The 24,080-nt window shown below is 36.1% G+C and overlaps 1 pseudogene; it reads left to right on the forward strand.

Moving 5' to 3' along the window:
• Window positions 1-24,080, forward strand: part of LOC101594526 — a 564,925-nt pseudogene that overhangs the window by 374,999 nt on the left and 165,846 nt on the right.

The raw sequence follows: 24,080 nt of genomic DNA on the forward strand, positions 1-24,080 counted from the left end.
CAGGGGTTTGTCAATCTTGTTTATTTTTTCAAAGAACCAGCTCTTTGTTTAGTCAATTTTCTTAATTTTTTTTTATTGGTTTCCAATTCATTAATTCCCGCTCTGATCTTAATTATTTCTTTCCATCTGGAGCTTTTTTGGGTTAGAATCTTGTTGCTTTTCCAGTACCTTTGGTGGATGTTCAGGTTAATAATTTGGGATTTCTCTGTCTTTGTTATGAAGGCATTTAGTGCTATGACTTTTCCCCTAAGGACCACCTTCATTGTGTCATATAAGTTTTGGTTCTATGTGTTCTCATTGTCATTCATTTCTAGAAATTTCACAATTTCATTTTTTATTTCATCCACTAACCATTTATTGTTTAAAAGTTTGCTGTTCAGTTTCCAGGGGCTAATGAGATTCTTGGTGGGTCTTTTTTTGTTAATTTCTAGCAATATAGCATTGTGATCTGATATTATGCAGGGAATTATGTCAATTTTCCTAAATATATGGAGGGAGGTTTTGTGACCCAGAATACAATCAATTTTAGAGAATTTTCCATTTGTTGCTGAGAAGAATGTGTAGTCTGTGGATTTGTGATGGATTTTCTGTAGATGTTAGGTCTAAATGATGTACGGTTTTCTTGAGTTCGCTTAGTTCCCTGTTGAGTTTCTGTTTGGATTATCTGTCTATTACTGATAATGGTGTATTGAAGTCCCCAACTATGATTGTATTGGTGGTTATTTCTGTTTTATTGTCAAGTAGGTTTTGTTTTATTAACTGTGGTGCCCCTGTGTTTTGTGTATGAAGATTTATGATTGTAATATCCCCTTGATGGATCATTCCCTTGATAAGTAGGAAGTGGCCTTCCTTGTCTTTTTTTATTATTTTTGTTTTGAAGTAAATTTTATCCAATATTAATATGGCTACACCTTCTTGTTTCTTATTCCTATTTGCTTGGAATATGTTTTTCTACCCTTTTACCCTGAGGAGATATCTGTCTTTCTGTCTTTAGTGGTGAAGTGGGTTTCTTGAAGACAACAGATTGAGTGGTCTAATTTTCTGATCCATCCTTTTAGCTTGTGTGTCTTGATGGGTGAAGTAAGGCCATTAATATTTAGGGTAATGACTGCAAGGTTTGGTTTGATCCCTGCCATATTGTGTTGGTCTATGTGGTTTGGTGTTTTCATGTACTTTGTAGTGTTTTGTGCCTTCTCTGAGTTTGGTTATTGTAATCTGCTTCTTGTAGCTATTTGAGGTTGATTATTTGATTCTTCTGTGTGCAGAATTTCCTGAAATACTTCTGTAGTTTTGGTTTTGTGTTCATATAATTGTAAAGCTGAGTTTTGGCATGGAAAGTTTTACTTTCACCATCTATTATGAGGGATCCTTTTGCTGGGTAAAGTAGTTTGGGTTGGCAGCCATAGGTTATTAGACTTTGCAGTGTTTCATTCCAGGACCTTCTGGCTTTCAGGGTTTCCATTGAGAAGTCTGAAGTACTTCTGATGGGGTTACTTTTACAAGTGATGTGCTGTTTTTCCCTAGCTGCTTTTAGGATTTTCTCTTTGGTGTCAATGTTTAGAGTCTTAATGACAATATGTTGGTCCAATCTGTTTGGAGTTCTGTTAACTTCTTGTATCTTGGTGGACCTTTGTTTTGAGAATGTGGGAAAGTTTTTTTTTTTTTTTTTTTGTTTTATTATTATTACTTTTTTATTTTGTTAAATAAGTTCTCCATGCCTTTGGTCTGAATGTCTCCCCTTCTGGTATTCCCATGATCTGGATGTTAGTATGTTTAAGGGTATCCCACAATTCTCTCATGTTCTGTTCACAGAAGTTTTTAAACTTACTGAAACTTTTGAATTTGAACTGTTTCTTCTGTCTTGTCTTCCAGATCAGAGTTTCTATTCTCCACATGGCTGGTTCTACTCTTGAGAGCTTCTAAAGAGTTTTGGACTTGTTCAGTTAGGTTTGCATTTTCTACTACTTTTCTATGTATAGTTTCCATCCCTCTGTCAAGCTCCCTTTTCTCATCATTTTCTGATTTTCTTGATGCTCCTTGGAATTTATCCTTGCATTTCCTTATGTTTTCATTTATCATCACCAGCTGATTTTTGAGGTCCACTTTTTTTCACTCTCATTCATATCTCTTAACTTTCTTTGAACTCCTTCCATTTTCTTATCTATTAGGTCTAGTCTAGTGATGGAATCATGCATATGATTAAAAGTCTTTTGTTGCTTTTCTGTAAGTTCTACAAGTAGCTTGGTCAGGGTTGCATTGCTCATAGCTTCATTTTGGTGTTCTGATCCTAATGTCTTTTGTATGTTTTGATTAGAGACATTCCATGTAGTACTGGGTGATCTTACTGGATTTACTTGCATTTTATTTTTCATGTTATTTCTCTTGTGCTGTGCTGTGGTCTGCCCACCACAGTATATGGGCATGGAGAGTAGGACTGTGGTTTCAATGGGCAGGGGACGTGGTGCCTCTTGGGGGAGCTGGCCTGAGCTAGCAGGCAGGCAAATAGATGGGGGGAGTGGTCCTGAGCTAACACGTGGGTAAACTCATGCACAGCGGGAAGCTGAAGTAACCTGAGGCTGGAAGCCGAAGCAGCCTGAGGTCTTACTGAGCTAAAGGCCAAAGCATCCTGAGCTCGCATACGGTGGGACACGGAAGCAGCCTGAGCTTGCACATGCAGAGACACGGAAGCAGCAAGCACCAAAGCAGTCTAAACTCGGATGTGGCTTGGCATTGGGACAGTGAAGCAGCCTGAGCTCATGCACAGTGGGGCACGGGAGGGTGGGCTGCTGGCATTGCTGATGGAAGATTGGACCTGAGCTGGTGCTGGCAGACAAGCAGAGTGAGCCCGAGCTTGTGTGGGCAGGTGGAATGGGCCTGAGCTCAGGCATGGATGGGCAGGCACCTGGAGTAGTAAGAGGGCAAATGGGTAGAGCAGGCTAGGCTTTCACTCTGCACACATGTGGCCGGCAGGTGGACCAATGGAACCTGAGCTCAAGAGGGCCAGCGGGCAGAGCCTACCCAAGGTCACACCTGGGTGGGGGTAGCAGGGAGATCACCCCTGTGCAATGAGACCAGTGGAACTATGCTGGCCTGGGTCCCCCTTTCCTAAAGTAAGTGTGGGAGTATCTTGAAACTGGGACTGTGGGTACTGCAGCTGCTTGGGGGTATGGGGGACCGGTGAGCTATCCGCAAGCAAGGGAATCAGTGATTCCCTTCTTTCCTCCCTCAGCACCTTCCCACTGTTGATCTATTAGACATTGCTCTACACTAAAAGACCCAGTGAACCCATAATTCCTTGCCTTTCTTTCCCCGGGAGCTGTGACACACTCAGGCAGTCGCCATCTTGACTGGAAGTTCCAAATTAACATAGTTTAATATAAGATTTTTCAGCTAAGATATAACTGGTTTTTTGCACAATTTCTGTTACTAGACAAATTTCTAGTGAATCATTGGTCTCATAATAAATAAGGAATCTTATATTAACATGTATATTAACGTGTAAAAGAAACAAGAAGTACCTGGCCTGTTGGCACACACCTTTAATCCCTGCACTCAGGAGGCAGAAGAAGGAGGGGATCTCCGTGATTTCAAGGCCACCCTAAGACTACATAGTTAATTCTAGGTCAGCCTGGACTAGAGTAAGATCCTACCTCGAAAAAACAAACAAAAAAAAAAAAAAAAAGAAGAAGAAGAACAAGTAAAACATTTTAAAAAATGTGTATCTCATGCCTAAGAGTGTACTTAGGTTGGACTTCAAAAAGGAAATTTCATATCTATTACCACATTTATATTTCCTAATAAGTCAGTGAAGTATCATTGTAGTCTTCTTCAAATGACTAACAGTCTCACATTTGTGAAGTGAATTGCATAGAATCTCACAGAAAGAGTTGCACTTCCCACACTAGGTGTTAAGAGCCTGGTTTAATATTCTTGTCTGATAGCTATCATTTTTCATTTATCCCTTCTTTATTTCCACTATCAATAATAAACAATATAAGAAGACACTTACTTGAGCCTCAGGAGACCCTTGTAGGTCAGGATTGTTCTGTTTTGAAGTTCTCTTTGTTCCATGATGACTGTAATACAGTGAATTATGCCAATTTCAAAATGGAACCTTTTTTTATGCCATTTTAGCAAAGGACCTCAGAATTAAAACCATGTTTAGAAATAATTTCATTTGTGTTATCTAAAATCTTCAGAAAATATTTATCTTCAATATACTTCATGTATAATTCTATGGCATTGGTTAATATGCATTTGTACTATTACTGTGAATCGATGCTGTAGTTTGCTATCACATAATATATCAAACATAACATATAAAAATCTACTGAGGCATATAGCTCTGTTGTAGAGCACTTGATTCATATACAAAAGACCCAGGTTTAATCACCAACACTGAAATGAAAAATATCAGTTACATTAAACATGGTTTATAAAGACAGCTACACTGAATTGTTGAAGACACTAATTGCTATGAGAAACTTAGACCATAACTTCTGAAAATCCACTTATTTGCAAATGGCTATGATATGCAAGACATATGTTTACATTTGGGTAATCTTCAAAAACCAAACACAAAATCTTTTTGTCTTTGACACAGCAAGGATACACATGCAAAACCAGGTCAGATATACTTGGTTTAGAGAGACATATGAACTAAATTGAAAGTCTCTATTTTGTCTTTTTATTCTGTTGTGATTACCTCTGTTCAGCTTTTTTTTTTTTTGACACATTTCTTAATACAATTTAAGCTATCTCTAAAATTGTATAGCCATAGACTAAAAAAAGCATATCACTGGAAATACAGCCCTCTTAGGAAAGTGAGCAGATGGGAATCCAAATCCATTTTGTTTAAAGTAAGAAATAAATATCTGATTAGGATGATGTTTAAAGGACTTTTTATATATTTCCAGTTCCATTGTATTTTATGTCCTATAGCAGAAATGCAACACTGCTCTTACAAACATATTTAATTCCTGAAGGGACTGCAGTATGCCATTAGAGATGGATTGATAGCCTTGATGGTATCATTGAACTTTTGTCATGACTAACCTGGAAGACTTGCTATGTGTCAGAGAATTTTGTCATTCATCTCGCTTTTGAAAGATTAAATTTATTTGCAACCTTGAATGACATTGGACACATGAAACAGCCTGAAATATATCATGCCATGAGTCTTATAAAACTGCAATTTAAAATCCTATGTATTGACCTGGTTTTCAGAGCCATCTTCAAAGCCAGTGACTTTCAAAATTTTATTTATGAGCACTGAGTTTTATCAGTTGATAACTATAACTTTATACTTTTATTAATTTTTTTCTGAGCACATGAGGTCACGAAATATATACCATATATTCTTATTTTCTTTTTAAAGAAAAGTAGAAATTAATGCTATTGAAAATACATACATATGACATAGGTGTATTAGTGTAATTGATAAGTTAACAAATTAAGATAGTGGCATTAATCCTTTGGTTGGATAATTCAGCCATAAAAGCCACATCAAATTATAACTTAAAGATCAAGTAATTGCATGAAACTAGTGTTATCAGAGGAAACACATGATTGATGTAGACCTTACTGTGGTGGAGAGCAAACAACATGCTGCATGATCCATGGACTTGTAATTCTGTCTATATCAAAGTTGAATTCATGCTCAATGCGAATTAAACATTAACATAATTGTTGCAGTTACCTTCTCATTACTGGGACAAGCAACTGAGCAGAAGTAGTTTATGGGAGGATATGGTTGATTTGGGGCTTATAGAATCCAAAGGAATTTCTGTTATGGCAGAAGAAGCTGGCTTACTCCATCATGCATTCACAGAAGAGACAGAAAAAAAACAGCAGCAAGCACAATCAGCAAGAGTTCAAAGTGCATTCCACATACCATAGTAGATCTTCCCCTAGTGGCATACCTTCTCCAGCAGGCTGGTATTGACTTAAGTATGAGGCTTAAAAAGGTCCCTGAGACTATGAGGGACAGATATTCACATTTAAACCATCATATTTCACCCCTGGCCCCCATTGAGTAATTATCATCTCACAATGCAAATTGCACTTAGTTTAACTTCAAAGGTCCCCATATTTCTTTATCAATTTTAAGATTGTTCAAGAATCAACCCACATGCTGTGTACTTCAAACAAAAATTGCACAGAGTAAACATTTCTGTTGTAAAAGGGCATAAAGGAAGAGGCTGATCAAATGAAAAATTAATAACCAGGAGATAAATATCAAACAGCTGAAGTTCCAAATTCAACATCCATAACCAGTAATGATGAAGTCTCTGGGTTTCAATTCTGTCTCTACAGCTGGGCTGAGCAGAACAGGGAAAATTATATCCTGAGCCAACAGTGCTCCATGGCAGCCATTCCACAGTCCTGATATATGCAAAACATCTTTGGGTCTACACTGCAAACCACAGTCATTTTCACTGCTCCATATGATGGCCTTGCTTGGATTCCACACAGGGATTCCAACCTTATTTTACACTATTGCAACCTTCTGTCTCTCGGAACCAGTTCAACTTTATACAATGGCCTTACTGGGTCTCCATATTGGGATTTCAACCTAGCATTGCATTGCCAGGATCCATTTCCAAAAAGAACAAAACTAGGTTGCACATCCAATGACCTTTCTTTCCAGCATTTCCTATACTCCATAGCTCCTGTTGGGCTACCAACTTTTTAATCCAGAAAGGAATATATCGCGACTTTGAAGGTCAAGACTCCTTCACCATTCTCCTTCCTCCTTTCAAAAGAATTTGCATTGTTACCAGATTGAGCCTCTTATGGATTGGTATTACACTAAGGCATCTTTTTAATTGTCGAATTGAAAAATGATAACCAACAACTGAAGCTTAAGTATCTTAAAACCAGTCTCTGAATCTGTGACTTCAAAGTAGCTTGAGTTTTCCCTTTGATAAACCTTTTATCTTTCATATCTTTATTAAAAAAAATAATTCCACTAAGCACACCAGTTCATTAGTGTCAAATTCAACCTAGATCAGACTCTATGGACATGGGCAGAAGAAAACAGCCAGCCATTTGGCCAGTAGCCCATTTCCCACAAAGTTATTTTTCCCATTAAAATGTTCATAAGCCAAGCCTTCACAGTCCACAATTCTCTTTGCATTTAGCAATTTCAAACTCTTACCATAATAGATCATAAATCTGTTTGTAGCATTGCAAGGATTATCCAGTCCAGAGAACCAAGTCCCTCCATATCACTCCCACAAATGCATGCCAAAAGCCCCAAACCCACATTCTGATTCATTAGAGTAATGATCCATTTCTTGGTAACAATTTTCTATTGCATTTACCTTTTTTATCACCTGGACAAAGACCCAACCAGAAGCAACTTATGGAAGAAAAGGGCTTATTTCAGGCTTACAGATTCTAGGACAAGCTTCATGAGCCAGAAGAAAGCTGGCTCACTTCAGCATCCACAACAGAGAGAATGAAACCAGCACCAGCGATCATAAACCAGCCGAGCTCATGGCTCTTCACACACTTTATTAGGCCTGGTCTAAAGATACACCCACAGTGACATGTCTCCTTCAGCAGGTTGGTGGAGACTTAAGTAGGAAGGCATAAATTTAGTCAAACATACCTGATGATATTTCAGACATACATTCACATTCAATCCACTATAGTAACTAAGTGCTTTCCTTTAGTTAGGTTTCAAGTATGAAGTATGTGATAAATTTTATAATAAATATGGCTACTATTTATAAAGCTTTTATGTTATAAAATGCTATACATTTTAAATCTATTATATAATTCGAGTTTTATAATAGCATTATAATGCTACTCTTTTATTAATATGTGCTTGCTATTATTAAGATGCATGAATTTAGATATGAATTTTTTGCAAAGCAGTTTACTTCTGTTCTCAACTGCGCATTCACAGCTTAACACCTAAATGAGCTTGAAGAGTCATTCAGTTTTGGATTGTTGCCTAATCAGAGAGGTTGCCGGTCTGTTACATTGAGTTAAGCTTAAGAATTTTCATGTTATTGTGAATAGAAGGTTCATGAGATACTGTGACATTTTTATGTGTTTTATCAACTCTTCAGTATGTAAATGTGGCATTGAGCTTTCAGAAGAACTTGTATCTTCCACTGAAGAAATTCAAGAATACGCTCATTATCACTTCATATGAGGAGTCCTCAGAGCTCATAAGAGAGTCTAAGAGGTATGATTAGTGTTATGAGTACTTACATTTAAAAAAACAGTTATTTATGCTATTTATGTTCTTTAACTTCCTAGAATACAAAGAACAAATGACACACAAAATTATGGGAAGAAATATAAGATCACCATAGTATTAAATTGAGACTAAAAGAAAACACAAAAGATCAAAGAAACAATCTTAGCCAATCTAAATAAATAAATAAATAAATAAAAACTTATAAATATAAATAAAAGGCACAAATAAATGAAACTTGAGTGGAAAGGAGTGACATAAAACCACTTAAATGTACAGAATTATTATGGAATGTGTTGAGAAGTTATATGCTAATAAATTGTAAAAACTAGAAGAAAAGGATACTTTTGAAAAATATATAACATATAAAATTGAACCTATGAGATATAAATATCTGAATAAATCCATAACAATAATTGAGATTAAAGCTATAATAAATTTTTTCAAAGAAAATCCAGTAAATAGACACATTCATATCTAGATTCTCCCAGACTCTTAGTGTGGAATTAACAAAAATGTTCCTCAAACTAGACCTAATAAAGGGGAGATAAAAGTTCCAAACTTATTATACAAGGCCAGCAGTAACTGATAACAAATCCTGATAAGGAAGAGAAAACTATACATCAGTATGCTTGATGAACAGAGATATAAAACTCCCCAATAAGTTCTACTCAATTGAATCTGACAACACATTAAAAAGACTATGAAATTGGTTTCATTTTGGGCATAGAGGAATGGTTCAACATGTGCAAATTAATAAATGTTAATAGCATCAAGAATAAATATCACATGGGCATTTCAGTGCATGTACCATAAAGCTTTGATAATATTCAACAACTCATCATAATGACAACCTTGGCTAAAAGAGGTACAAGATCAAATCTATAAATGAGAACACCATAACTAATGGAATATGGAATGAAGAAAATTTGAAATACTTTCCTTTAAAGCAAAGAATGATACAATGTATCATCTATCTCCACACTTAATACAGTTCTTGAAAAATTAACCAAAGAAATATGGCAAGAGAAAGAAATTAAAAGAATACAAATAGTAAAGTAAGAAATTAAATTGTCCTGTTTACTGATGATATGTCAAATACTCCAGTTAAAGAATCTCAGAATTTGTAAATAAATTCAGCAATGCAAATTATAAAATCAACATACAATTTTTTAAAAATAAATCTTTGCCCCATATATACATGAGCTATACGAAAAAAAAAATTGACCTAAAACCATTAGAGGTATGTTAGAAAATTATAAGGAGACTAGAATAGCATAGGAAAAAGGGGAGAGTGAAAAGGATAACTGTAAAGGTACATATAACCAAAGTATGAAAAAAAATATATATATAGTTTTACATATGTTATTGTATTATATCATTATATTGTATATTATATATATATACAATATTTTACTTATAAGTATATATATCACATATATTATATTGTATATATAAGTAAAATATTGATGAACATATATTTGTGGAAAACTTTACTACATAGCCAGACCTGGTAGTACAGGCCAGCAATCCCATCTAAGGCAGAGGAATGCAAATTCAAGTTCCTTCTGAGCTACAGAATAAATTCAAAGTCAGCCTGGAAAAAGAGGAATGGAGATACAGCTTAGTGGCAGAGCACTTTCCTATTCTGTTAGAAGTTCAATTCCACCAGGTGTGATGATGCATGCCTTTAATCCCAGCACTCATGAGGCAGAGGTAGTAGGATAGCCATGAGTTTGAGGCTACCCTGAGACTAGAGTGAATTCCAGGTCAGCCTGGGCTAGATTGAACCCCTACATCAAAAAAAAAAAAGTTCAGTTCCTTGTTCCTTGTTAAAAAATAATTGCACATGGGCTGGAGAGATGGCTTAATGGTTAAGCACTTGCCTGTGAAGCCTAAAGACCCTGGTTCAAGGCTCGTTTCCCTAGGACCCACGTTAGCCAGATGCACAAGGGGGCTCTGTCTGGAATTCGTTTGCAGTGGCTGGAAGCCTTGGTGCGCCCATTCCCTCTCTATCTGTCTCTTTCTCTCCCTCTCTCTTTTTGTCACTTTCAAATAAATAAATAAAAAATGAACAAAACATTTTTTAAAAATATAATTACACAAGCTAGGCATGTTGGCAGATGCCTTTAATCCCAGCACTTGTTAGGCAGATATAGGAGGATCACTGTGAGTTTGAGGCCACCCTGAGACTACATAGTGAAATCCAGGTCAGCCTGAGCTAGAGTGAGACTTACTTTGAAAAAACAATAATAATAATAATAATAATAATAATCACCAACTACTTAGTTAATTACATATTCCAAGATTCCAATGAATACAGATTTTTCAGTAAGAAATGATATGATTATATACCATTACATGGAATATGTAAAAAGGAAAAGAAGATAGTGTTGCTATTAAATTTAGCTTTAACAACATTTTTGTAGTTCATTTTCTGTCTTTTTTTCCCTCAACCATATTTAGTATAAAGAAGTTAGGAAATAGACCATGAAGAAAATGGCCAACAAAGCCAGGCGTGGTGGTGTACGCCATCAATCCCAGCACTTGGGAGGCAGAGGTAGGAGGAGCACCGTGAGTTCTAGGCCACCCTGAGTCTACATAGTGAAATCCAGGTCAGCCTGAGCCAGAGTGAGACCCTACCTTGAAAAAACTAAAAACAAAACAAAAAAAAAAGAAAAAGAAAATGACCAACAGAGTTCTGTCACATTGAACATACTCTACAAAACTCAATAAATAAGTAAACAGATCTCATGTGTGTAAGAGTTAGAAGTATAAGAAATACAGATCACACTTTACTTTTAGGGAGCTAGGCACTGCCTACCCTTCAGATCAAGAAACTTGATTCTATATGAACTGATATTGCTCCAAAAAGTACAATATGAAAAAAAGAAGCCAGTGGGTTGGGGTTGGGTAATCTTATTATTCCAAAGGGGAAAAGGTGGCAGATGTTACATCTGCTAGAGGATAAAGGTTAACAGCTGGATTACTAACTCGTGTTGACATGAAAATAAGGTATTATCCCTGTGTTCTTGTTCCTCATCTAAAATTTAAAATATTAATATTAAGTGTTATCTTACAGAATGTTTAAACAAATTTTCCTCAAAACTCTAAAGATCTTCAAAACCAAGGGATGTCTGAGAAATTTAGAAACTTCTTAGGCTTAAGGAAACATCACAATGGAATGAAATATATTCTAGAAGAAATTCTGGGAAAGAATAAGGCAGGTAATAATGGAGAGGAAATGCCACATAAATACATGTAAAATTAACAGAAATAGTGATACACTTAATTCAGTTATGTCAGAAATCATATGATGTCAATACCACAGTTAAAAGAATAAAATACCAAGAATATGATAAAATATCTGCAGAGAAACCTGGAATATGATAAAATAATTTACTTAGAATCTCTCAAATATGTTAATAAAAAGAATGAAAGTAAACTTTAAAAAATGAAATTTTATGCAAACAATAGCCAAAGGCAAATTGATATAGCTATACTAATGTCACAAAAAATTATCTATAATGAAAGAATCTAGCTCTGCAGAGGCATGTTTTATAACTAGGGTCACATCTGCTAGGAAGAGGTATCAGTCCTAAATGTGTCTTTTCCTTGTGAAAGAGCTTCAAATTAAACAAACCATAAATGCCAGTCATAAAAGAAGAAATATAAAGTTAGCCAAAGAGTTTCACTATACTTCTTTCACTAATTGTTCAAAATATTAAGAAAATCTATAAAAATTTAAAATATGAAAAACATGACTAAATTGAACTAATTAATATTCATATTATGCAGATTTTAAACATACAGAAATATACAATTTTATCAAAATTGACCACGAGTTAGAATAGGCTTTAATAAACTTGAAGAACTTAAGATACATGAAATATATTCTCTCTCCATCATATAATGAATCTAGCTTTTCAAAATGGCAAGATATTGGAAATTACTTAAATATTTGGAAAAGCCCAGAATACAGTTTAAAATAACCTAAAGAATAAATGTTAATATAGATTAAGAAATATTTTGAGTTGAATCATAATTAAAATATAACCTTCCAAGAACTGTGAGGCACAGCAAAACGCTCTACTTTTAGGAAAATGTATAATCTGGCACAAACATGTTAATCTGATGTTCTGTCTTCCAGAAGGTTTTCATAACTTCTCACCTGGTCACACATAAAATTAATCCATTAATAGAAAGAACTTGTCTCCCTCTTCCTCAAACCTTTGTAACCCATTGGATCAATAGATACGTCAGATATGACACACTGGCTTCTGAGCCCGCCCATATGAAGACTTGCAGCTTCTGTTTGGATCTCTTGGAATCACCAGGGGTATGGAAGCCTCCAGATACAATGTTTTGACTTTAAGACCCAGGGAGGAGAAAGCTCTTGCTGGACACATAGAAAAGTTGCATTGAGAGAGAGGAAAACATCCAACAGCAATCTTGAAGTCCCAAACAACTCCACCAGAATCCAAACATGAGAGAGAAAAGCCTGCATGCACGTTGAGCTCAGGAGTGACCTGATTCTACCATAATTGGGAACTCAAATGAGGAGCGGAGCACCCAGATGAGCCCGCCAATTCCCAGAAATGTGCAAAGAATACGAACTTCTCTTTTTAAACCACTTACTCTTGGGGTGTATTAGAACACATGTAATAATTACCAGAAGTACCTTTTTTAAAAGAAAGGCAAGAAAGCTATGTTGATGTTTCCATCTCAAGCATTAAGAACAATGAAAGCCCACAGGAAGTAGAAGGGAAGCAGTGGCAAAGATGAGAGCACAGAACAGTTAAGTGGGAACATGAGCAGGGCTGAAAGAAAAGTAGAGCTGAAAGCCTTCACTTGGAAACTGACAAGCTAGGTGATAATTAGCCAAGGCAGAGTTGACTGGTCCGCAATAAATAGATGCTAGGTCGAGAGACAGATAGATAGATGGAGGTAGGTAACAGATAGAAAAATATAGGTAAAATTAATGCAAGCCCAGTAAAACTTGTAAAGAAGAACCTATATAATCTAACAGAGATATAAATGTGTTGTGCTGTCTTTCAGAACAATTGTAAGAAGAGAAATAGGACCTCGTTACAAATTTGACAGACATGAGTGCCAGGATCTATTAAATGTGAGAAAGAAAGGAGGAAGTGAGGGGCAAAGAGGCAGAGAGAGGTTGGGGAGATTGCTTGATAGTTAAAAGTGCTTGCTCACAAAGTTTGAAGCCCAGGTTCAATTCCTCAGCATCCAGGTAAAGCCAAACTCATAAATTATTGTATAGGTTGGAGAGATGACTTAGCAATAAAGGTGCTTGCCTATGAAACCTGGGGATCTAGGTTTGATCTCCCAGTAACCATGTAAACCAGATAGTGGACATAGTGGTGCATGCTTCTGGAGTTCATTTCATGGCTAGAGGCCATGGCATACCCATTTTCTCTCTATCTGCCTCTTTCACTTTTGCTCTCTCAAACAAATAAATAAAAATAAATATTAAAGAAATGTTTAGCAAAAACGTATTGTATAGATCTGTTGGGCATTGCAATGGCAAGAGACCCTAGTTGGCATGTATGCACAGACACACACACTCACTTTTTTATATGTATATATAAAAGAGGAGGAGAGGGAAAAAAGGAAGGAATATGACAGAGCACCACTTTTTGTCATGACAATAACCACAAAAATCTTGAAAAAGAAAATGAGCTACCAATCCAGACATATATTGAAAGAACAGTATATGCTGGCCAGATTTATTTCAGAGATGTGAAGATCAATCAATGCTATTTATTACAATAAATAATTAATAAAAATAATTTTCAGGCTGGAGAGATAGCTTAGTGTTTAAGGCACTTGACTGCAAAGCCTAAGGGCCCAGGTTCAATTCTCCAGTACCCATGTAAGCCAGATGCACAAGATAGTATATGCATCTGGAGTTTGTTTGCAGTGGCTAGAAGGCCTGTACACCCATTCTCTCTCTCTTTCTCTCTCTCTTTCTGCCTCTTTCTCTATCTGAAATAAATTAAAAAAATATTTTTAAATAATTTTCTTTGTAGAGTCTTAAAAAGTTATAAATAAAGCTTACTGACTATTTATGATCCAGGCATATATGAATATAGGAGTAGAAGAAAACTTTCTTAATATGATGCAAATAATCTCCCTGCATAGACAGATAGACATATGGATTACGTCTGGGCATGGTGGTGCATACTATTAATCACAACACTCCAGAAGCAGAGGTAGGAGGATCACTATGAGTTTGATGCCAGCCTGAGATAACATAGTTCATTCAAGGTTATCCTAGGCTAGAGAAAGAACCTACCACAAAAAAATTAAAGAAAGAAATATATGATCTCCAGCCCTATAACATGTATGTTACAAACAATGCTACTCTCCTTTCTGGATGGGAAGGAAGATAAAAATGATCACCACAATCACTTTTATTTAGCATGGGACTGTAAGGTCAATAAATAAAATAACCAATACTTTAAGAATTGAACAAATGGACACACAATTGGAATAAACATTTCAATGAATGTCATCCAAATGGCCAATAACATAAAAATGTGTTTAATCTAATTAATAATCAGGAAAATGCAAATTAAGTCACAACATGATGCTATTATAAAATCCTCAGCAGAGCCGAAATGAAAACCAGGACATCCCAAATGTTGGCAAGAATAAGTAGCATCTGGTCCCCAATATACAGCTGGTGGGAGTGCAAATTAGAATCACTGCTTTGGAAGACTAACTGGTAAAAACTAGCAAGGTAGAATATGTCAGACCTTTTGACCCACCATTTCTAGCCTAATTTATGTTACCCAACAGAAATGCATATGAAAGTCCACTTAAGGTATGTATTTGAATGTTTATGCCACTACACTTCACAATAGCCAACACCAAGAAAATGTCCAATTATCCTTCATTCAAAATATTGTGATATATTCATAGAGTGTAATGATATACAGGACTAAGGATGAATGAGCTACAAGTCTGCAACAGAATGGAAGTGTGTTATAAACATAATGATGGATGAAAGAAAGCAAACATATACAAAATTTCACTAGATATCAAAAAGGGAAAAGTAACCTACAATGTTTCAAGACCAGGGCAGATGTCCACCTTCTGCTACACAGTGCTTCATGGGTGCTATTCATATTCTAGCACTTCTCTAAGATTACATTCCTGGCCCAGGGCTGTAGCTCAAAGGCATAAGGCTTGCCTAGCATCATAAGACTCTAATTTGGATCCACTATGCTTCAAAAAATATTGAATTTGTAGCCAGTCTTGGTGGCGCATGCCTTTAATCCCATTCCTTGGAAGGCAGAGGTAGATGGATTGCTGTGTGTTCAAGGCCACCCTGAGGCTACATAATGAATTCTAGGTCAGCCTGAGCTAGAGTAAAACCCTACCTCAGGAAAAAAAAAAAACTATATATATGTATATATATGTATACTATATATATGTGTATATGTGTGTGTGTGTGTGTGTGTGTGTGTATGGCATTTGTATATTCTTTTTTCTGAAATATTATTAAAATGTATATGTAAAAATTGGATAATATTCTGTGTATATGACACACTTCAGTGAAATATAATAACAAGAAAAACCAGTTTAAAGGGTTGTACATTCAAGGGTAGACAGAGTGAGAGATGTCCAGTAGTTTTGCAAGGTAACACATGGCCTATCTCTCCTCACTCCTGTAGTGCGATTGCTTTCTGCTCTCATGGCTGCCCAGTATGGAGACACAAAACCTCTTTGTGTATACTTCTTCTTTGCTTTTGATGTTCCCTCCATGTCCTTCTTCTTATTTGTCCTCTTCTCCCCTTCTCTTCCATCATTACTTGTCCTGCCCCTTTCTCTCTGCCTTCTTCACCCACGGTTTTGCTCAGGCATACTTGTGCAATCTGAAGAGACCCATCAAATGAGCTACTCAATCTGTCATAGAGGGATCTAGTTTGAAAAGAACCACAGTAATAAGTCACCATGCATGCAAGTATCAAACTTGAATATAGGTTGGAATGCTTCTCAATTGTCAGGAGATTATGAATAAGGGGATATATATATGATTAAGTTATATCAGTAAAGATGAATTCTAGCCATGAATTTAGAAGTACACATACATAGTATATGAATACAACCAAACCACAGCTGTTTATTCCATAACCCCATGTGGATTTTAAGATTTGGAAACTACAAAGCTACCCTTCCACTTTCCTCCCACTGTCATAACACATTGCCAAGTGCCGAGCGCTAGATATTCAGTAATTATGTTTTGAAGGAACCAATAATAACACATTTAGTGGATAAGTAGTTGGTCTAATGTCTGTATTTCTCTCTCTGTTCTTAGTCTCATCTTGAAATGATGACTAGGATGTCCCTCCCTAAAGCCATAGGACTAGAAACTTTTTAGTTTGTTGATCAAAAATGATGTTTCAAATATAAAAGAGTATTATTCTTCTATTTTTTTTACATCAAACTTAGAATGCATTAGCACAAATTTAAATGATAGGCTTTTAAAAAAATCTCATTGAATCAGAAGCTAGAGGCCAATGTCATTGTGGGATGGTTGAGTAGTAGAAGAACCACTGAAATTCTTTTTGTGTCTTTACTTTCAAGATGTTGATTCTGTTTAACTATCCAATTGCAGATATAAATGAATGTGCCATCAACAATGGTGGATGTCAGGACCAATGCTGTAATTTGATTGGCAGTTATTACTGCAGATGCCAAGCTGGTCAGAAGCTGGAGGAAGATGGCAGAAGATGCAGAGGTAACAGTTAGGACTGTCTGCTAGCCGATAAGGAAACAGAGAACACATCTGGAATGTGAATGTCTTTGATCCAGAGCTAAATGAAGTGCTTGTGTTACATATTATCAATAGCACAGATCTTTCTCTCATGCCTCGATTACAAAATTGTAACCCATTAGCACTCTTCAAGTTGCTTATTATAGGAAATAAATACACTAGTGTTGCTTGTGTCACGTTCTGATTATGGAATTTCAATTGTTCATTTAATTCCCTGAATAAAGCACAAAATTTTGAAAGCATTTCATTTCATTATAAAGTAAAAGTAGTGCTTATCATAAAATACTCAAATTTTGCTACAATAGAAATGGACAGGCACATGTCTTACCATAGAAATAGTATTCTAATGTAGAGTGAGATTAGTTCAACTTTTTTCTGTCTTATTTTTTTTAATTAATTATTTATTTATTTGAGAGCGACAGACACAGAGAGAAAGACAGATAGAGGGAGAGAGAGAGAATGGGCGCACCAGGGCTTCCAGCCTCTGCAAACGAACTCCAGACGTGTGCACCCCCTTGTGCATCTGGCTAACGTGGGACCTGGGGAACCAAGCCTTGAACCGGGGTCCTTAGGCTTCACAGGCAAGCGCTTAACTGCTAAGCCATCTCTCCAGCCCTTTTCTGTCTTATTTTCACATTATTTTTTCTTAATTTATTAATCCATCATCTAATTCATTTGATAGTCACTGAGTACCTGTTCTGTATCAGGTATTATTCTATGCTCTGATGATATAAAAAACTAATGGGAAATAAATTCTGCCCTATAGAAGCTCATTGATTGGAGCAAAAGATGAAAGCAGATGTCCAGAATTTACAAACATTTTAAGTTATCATTTGGGAGGTTCAAATGTACCAATTCAAAGAACCATAGGTTTTAGTATGAGCTCAGTTCTTATTTGTATAAAATTGGGTACATTTATTTATTGATGCCTAGGCTGTCCTCATCTATAAAGTTTAGGATAATGGCAGTTCCTGAAGTAACTATGAGTGTTCCTGTGAGAACTACCTCAGCTATTGCATTTATACACTTAGTACAGGGGTGGTATATAAGAGACACAAGGGTACGTCTTGGTTTTCATTCATGAGCTTAGTTACTGTTCATGTTGGGAATGTAGTGGGTACCAGAAATTGCTTCTTTATTTTTAAGGTTTAAGAAGGGAAATCCTAGACTAACTCATTGTTGTCTTTTCTGACTATTTTATTCCTTCTACTAACATGCTTGAGCATTTTATAAATTTAGGAACCATTGTTGATTTTTTTCAGATCACAGTATATGCAAGATCATTTGTTCCAGTTATGTTTGCCCAGTTTTCCTATAAGATCACTGATGTTTCTCTCTTATAGTGTCTGTTAATGAGGGGACATGTATGAATACAATTATAGCATAAGTGAACAAATAAGGTCTGGAGAGATGGATCAGAGGTTAAAGGCTTGCTTTCTTGTCAACCCTGAAAACTCAACAACCAGGGTTCAGTTCCCCAGTACTCAGCAAAAACTAGATGCAGAAAGTGGCACATGAGTCTGGAGTTCATTTGCAGTGGCAGGAGGCCCTGGCATGCCCATACTCACTTTCTCTGTGTCTACCTCTTGCTCTCTGCCTCTATGTCTCTCTAATATAAATAATATTTTATTTTGTTTATTTTCTTTGTTCACTTTAAAGTGAACCAATAAAAGGAGTACCCACTGAAAGTACCTGGGGCTAAGGCTGTGTGTTTGGTAAGGATTGCTGGGTTGGTTAAGTTCACTTCAATAGACCCATCCAACAAAGCAAGCAGCAACAAGAATCTATAAGCAGACATTCAGTCATACTTGAGAACGAAAGAATCTGAGCCCTTTTGAGACAACTTTCACCATAGTCAAGAACCGCACGATAGGTTTAAATTCACAAATGCAAGTCTTGCATTCACCCAGGCTGTTTTTCATTCATATGTGATAACTTTTATTTATTTAATATTTTATTTTTTATTATTATTGATTAGAAAGAAATAGGGAGAGAAAATTGATGAGCCAGAGCCTCTAGCCACTGCAAATGAGCTCCAAATGCATGCAGTACTATGTGCATCTGGCTTATTTGGGTTCTAGGAATCAAATCTGAGGTGGGTCTCACAGGCAAGCACCTTAACTGCTAAGCCATCTCTCTAGTCCCCTGAATGTGATAATTTTTTAATCTGGATATGATCACTATTGGTGTCCAAGTATGGATTCAGTCTCAGAGAAGACAAGGACTCAATGGTGTCCAAGGTAAACATGGCAGGATTGCCCACCAATATCAATAGGCTGTGCTGTGACAATGTTGTTTGTCATGTCTGTTTGCTGACCTGCCAGACAAGTGACCTATTTATTTCTCTCTTGCTGAAAGTTATTGTTATCATAGATACTTTATAAGAGTCTAGTACAGCTGTTACCTATTGCTAATGTAACAAATTTTGATATTGTGTTATAACAGTGATAGGTCTATAAAACGTGTGAGAGTATGTTCACATTAACTCACATTAATTCATTCATTTATCACATTTTTGACTCCTGCTTCTTCATAGAAACACGAAAATATTTAAAGAAGTGTTTTCTGTGGTTTCATACAACAGAGGTCAACTTAACAAAGTGTATGAAAATAAGGTCAGTGCTTATGAGAAACTCTTGCTTCATTCTCTTTGTGATAATGAGTTAACACTGACTTGCTGCTCTCCATGATCCAGTGTGGGATGGTGTAGTGGAGTGGAACAGCTTGTGAGCAGAGAAATGCCTCCTGTAGTCTCATTCTTCTTAGCATCTTTTCTTTTTCATTTCCTTAAGCATCTGTTTGGCTGAAATGACAATGCTAGAGATTGTGCTAGTTCAATAGTTGAACATGGGCAGATCCCATATTTGTACACACAATTAAGTAAAAAATGATGCAGGTCATTTTAAAAATGTGATGGATTTTAAAATCATTGCAAGTGAGTATTTCTATGCTTGTGAGTACACTCATAAGTCACTGGTATTTTTTCTCTGGCTGGGAATCACAAAGGTAGGTTTGTTTAATAGAACATTGTGTGGGATGCCACAGCTATAGAATTGAGCAGTTATGTAAGAGGACTTTATCTTGACATTAATATAAATTAAATTTAATTTTTTGAGTCGTGTTTAAAATATGCATCAAAGTTGTAGTGGGTATTTGTTGTGTTATTAAAACAAGTTGAGACTCACCCCATTCATGAGACTTAACTATTTGTATATAGGTGCTATTGGACTCTATTGAGTACAGTGTGGTCTGATAGGCTTGTCCAACCTGTGACCTGTGGGAAACACCCAGCCCAGGATACATATAATGTGACCTGACATAAAATTATGAACTACCTCAACCATTTTGAGGCCAATTTTACAATATTATCTGTAACTTGGTTGTATGTTTCTCAAGTGTGAACTTTGTAGCTAACATTATATGGTAATGTTAAAAATTTGGACATGGGCTGGAGAGATGGCTTAGCAGTTAAGCGCTTGCCTGTGAAGCCTAAGGACCCCAGTTCGAGGCTCGGTTCCCCAGGTCCCACGTTAGCCAGATGCACAAGGGGGCGCACGCGTCTGGAGTTCGTTTGCAGAGGCTGGAAGCCCTGGCGCACCCATTCTCTCTCTCTCCCTCTACCTGTCTTTCTCTCTGTGTCTGTCTCTCTCAAATAAATAAAAAAATAAAAAAAATATATTAAAAAAATAAATAAATAAATAAATAAAAATTGGACATGCCTTATTGGATGCCAGTGAACATGCCTGTACATAGTTGTTTTAGAGTTTATAAAAGTAGTTTGAAATCATTACAAAGGACTTGGTTATTTTCATGTATTATTTCTATTATTCATTTACAAAGGGAGCCTTTGATTTCCTTTGGTGTTACAGAGATTGCTAAGGTTGTAGTGGCTATCTAGTCTCCAGGGCTAACAAATTATTGGCTGATATTCAAGTGCATATTAACTGTAGAAAATTTCCATGCAGTCTATTCTCATATTCTAAAGAAAGGGTACTTCTTTTCAAAAACTTATTGACAAATTCACAATAAAGAATACACTACATTAAAAAAATTGGACCACTTAAGTTTCTTGAGTTTTATCATACTTACATATATATGTGCAGCATTGCATTCTATTCCTCTGTTCACCCACTTATTTCCCAAACATATCTGACCCATGCCCTTTGCATCATGTCAAACAAAGAACACACACTTCATTGTAAACAATGCCTATGGCATTTATTCTCTAGGACAAGTAACTTAATATGTGAAATTTTTCTTTCTCATCTATGAATCCAAGATAATCACACTTAACCTAATGTAGTTTGAAGGATCAAATTTCATATATAAAATCACTGATCACAGGAGAACTTCCTTTCTGCTGTTGCTTCATGAACACATGAAAAGAGATAGCTGCTTTGCATTAAGTTTTCCTGAACAGACACCAACAGACATGTATTCATCTCAGAAAGGGCACAAACAGATCAAAGTACACCTGGGTAAACCAATGAGCTCATTAGGGCTACTTACAGAGCATGTGTAAGGAGTTACTTGCAGCAAAATGGAGGACTCCAGGGCAGTGCTATCACTGATAAGTCCACCCAGCATGAGGGAAGACTTACAGAAACTGCATCCCTGGAGCTCGCTGGAGGACTGGAGGACTTGGAGAGTGTACCATCCTCAGCAGTTATTCACTCTTTCGACAACCTTGAGGAAGGACACTGTGAGTCTCAGGAGCACACCAAGACGTGTGTGTTTACTTCCTGAGGTTCCTGAGCCGCCTTCTCTCTCAAGGAAGAAATGTTTTGATTGGTAGGAACAGATGCTGATAAGGATACTAATATTCCCCACATCTCTTAGCACTGCACTTACTCGCCTTCTCCCACTGGGAGGAGTAACCTTAAAGTTGAGTCTGTGGCAAGTAAAGGGCACTATGGAGTTTACCCCTCTCCCTGCCATCTTGTCTTCTCTGGAATCGCAAATGGGCTCTGTGAATGCCTGCAGAAAATGCCCACTCTGCTCTACTCTGGAGTGATGCATGCACTGGGCTGGACCACACATGAGAGAAGACTTATTTTCCAGCTTCATATCTGATGAGGTAAAAGCATTTTCCTCAGAAGTTCAGTGTTGTGCACCCATAAATCCTAGTTTCCAGTTTCAATTTTAACAAAAATAGAGCTGGTGGTTTGTTTCCATCTGTTTCTTTCCAGTTAGACCTCAATTGATTTAAAAGCCAAGCATGCATCAGAAATGTCTTCTTGAGCCTGCTCAATATACTGACATATTAAATTTGCCTAGTCTGTAGTAGATGCTTAGAAAATTGTAATTCGATCCTCCTGTTTTTATTTCCTCCTATGCTATTTGCTGTTGAAAGTTAAAAATATGTGCGACATTATCTTTCCCTCTCCAAGGAGCTTCCAATTCAATAAGGGAGATAAGATGGATACACAAACAGCTATAGTGTAAGATAGCAGGAGTAAATATGAGGCAGGCAAAAGCAAGGTGCTGTGGGAATTAAGAGGAGAAAGAGATAACCTACTGTTGAATCAAAATGAGCTGCAAAGAACAGGAACAGACACTAATCGCTCCATCCTGGGACTGAGCAACTCTCCTTCCATTTCCTTAACTTCTTTAATAAAGTTCCCTATTAGAGATTTTCCTAGTCCTGCTTGGACTATAGTCTCTCTTCTGTTTTGATTGACAATAGAAAGCACATGAGATTTCAACAATGCCGCCACCACCACAGCCAAAGAATTCTTGGCAGAAACTCTAAGTGTATGCTTAAGTGTTTATGTCTTAGAACAGAAACCCCTACAAAACTCAAATTTAAAGATCAGATGTGAATTATATGAATTAGTTGTATTTCTTTTTAAGTCAGTGTTTTAAATTATCCCAATAATTCACAAGAACCATTTTGACACCTCAGCTTTCACCTAATACTTTAATAGCCAAACATATATTTGAAAAAGGGGTGCTTGGAAAAACTTTAATTGACACAGCCCACCTGTATTAATTACTTTTGTCATTACTATAATCAAATACTTGACAGGAAACAATTTCTGGAATCTAGAGAGGTTGTTTCTATTCTTGATAAATTAATATTCCTTCCTATTGCTATTATAGAAAGTAGGCATGGAAGTCTAAGTTTTTAGTTTAAATTTTCTACCTATAATAAAGTTTTATGATTTTCTAAAATAACAAAGAAAAAAATTTCCTTAAATAAGGACACATTAAAGGGAGTTATGGACACTCATGTGTGATTTCTAGTCAGATCACAAGCAAGTTAAATTGACTTGTTATTTTGTTAGTGGATTTCATATACCTGTACTTTTAGTAACCTTCTGAAGACCAATTATCCTCAGCATAGTATCTCATAAAGAAAAGTGAAGCTAAAAAACAATACTCATGATTCATAAGTTCAAGTTCAATTTCTCTTATTATTCATTCTAGATATTAATTTCTTAGTATAACAGGTATATGTTTATTTAAATGTTATTAAAACAAAATAAATGTATATCATTCCTTTCTTTGTCCAGGTATACATGACTGTATGTGACTATATGTATGGATATATGTGTTTATATATATGTATATCACAAGTATTACAACTATAAAAGAACATCTATGTATATTTATTGTTCTTATAGATTTAGGTTTTCCATATAAGTGTCCTATTAGATAAAAGTATGTTTCTAAGAATAGAATATAAAATCCTATAAATACGTTGATCTCTCCATGCTAATGCAAATATAAATGCATCTATTTAAAAGGTCCCATAAATAATAAAGGCATGCCTACAAAGTCTATATAGTACGTTTTAAAAAATGTTATTCTCATTTTAACAGAAAGACTCTTTGCCCTCTAGAATTGTGTAAAAGCATAGACTTCTTTGAATGTTTACTAGAACACTTAAAATAATTGATAATAAATCAGTTACTGTTATCTCTTGTGATGCTATTTTAGATCTGTATTGCAGACTTGGGAAAGCAGCTGGTGTATAAAACCCTTTCAGTAAAAAAGTAATAAGCCACCTGGAAATGGTGAGAGATGCTGGGTTTTGTGGCCAGGAACACACCTATGAAGGGGAAA

Source organism: Jaculus jaculus, chromosome 11 (genome assembly GCF_020740685.1).
Source record: "Jaculus jaculus isolate mJacJac1 chromosome 11, mJacJac1.mat.Y.cur, whole genome shotgun sequence".
Lineage (NCBI taxonomy): Eukaryota > Metazoa > Chordata > Mammalia > Rodentia > Dipodidae > Jaculus > Jaculus jaculus.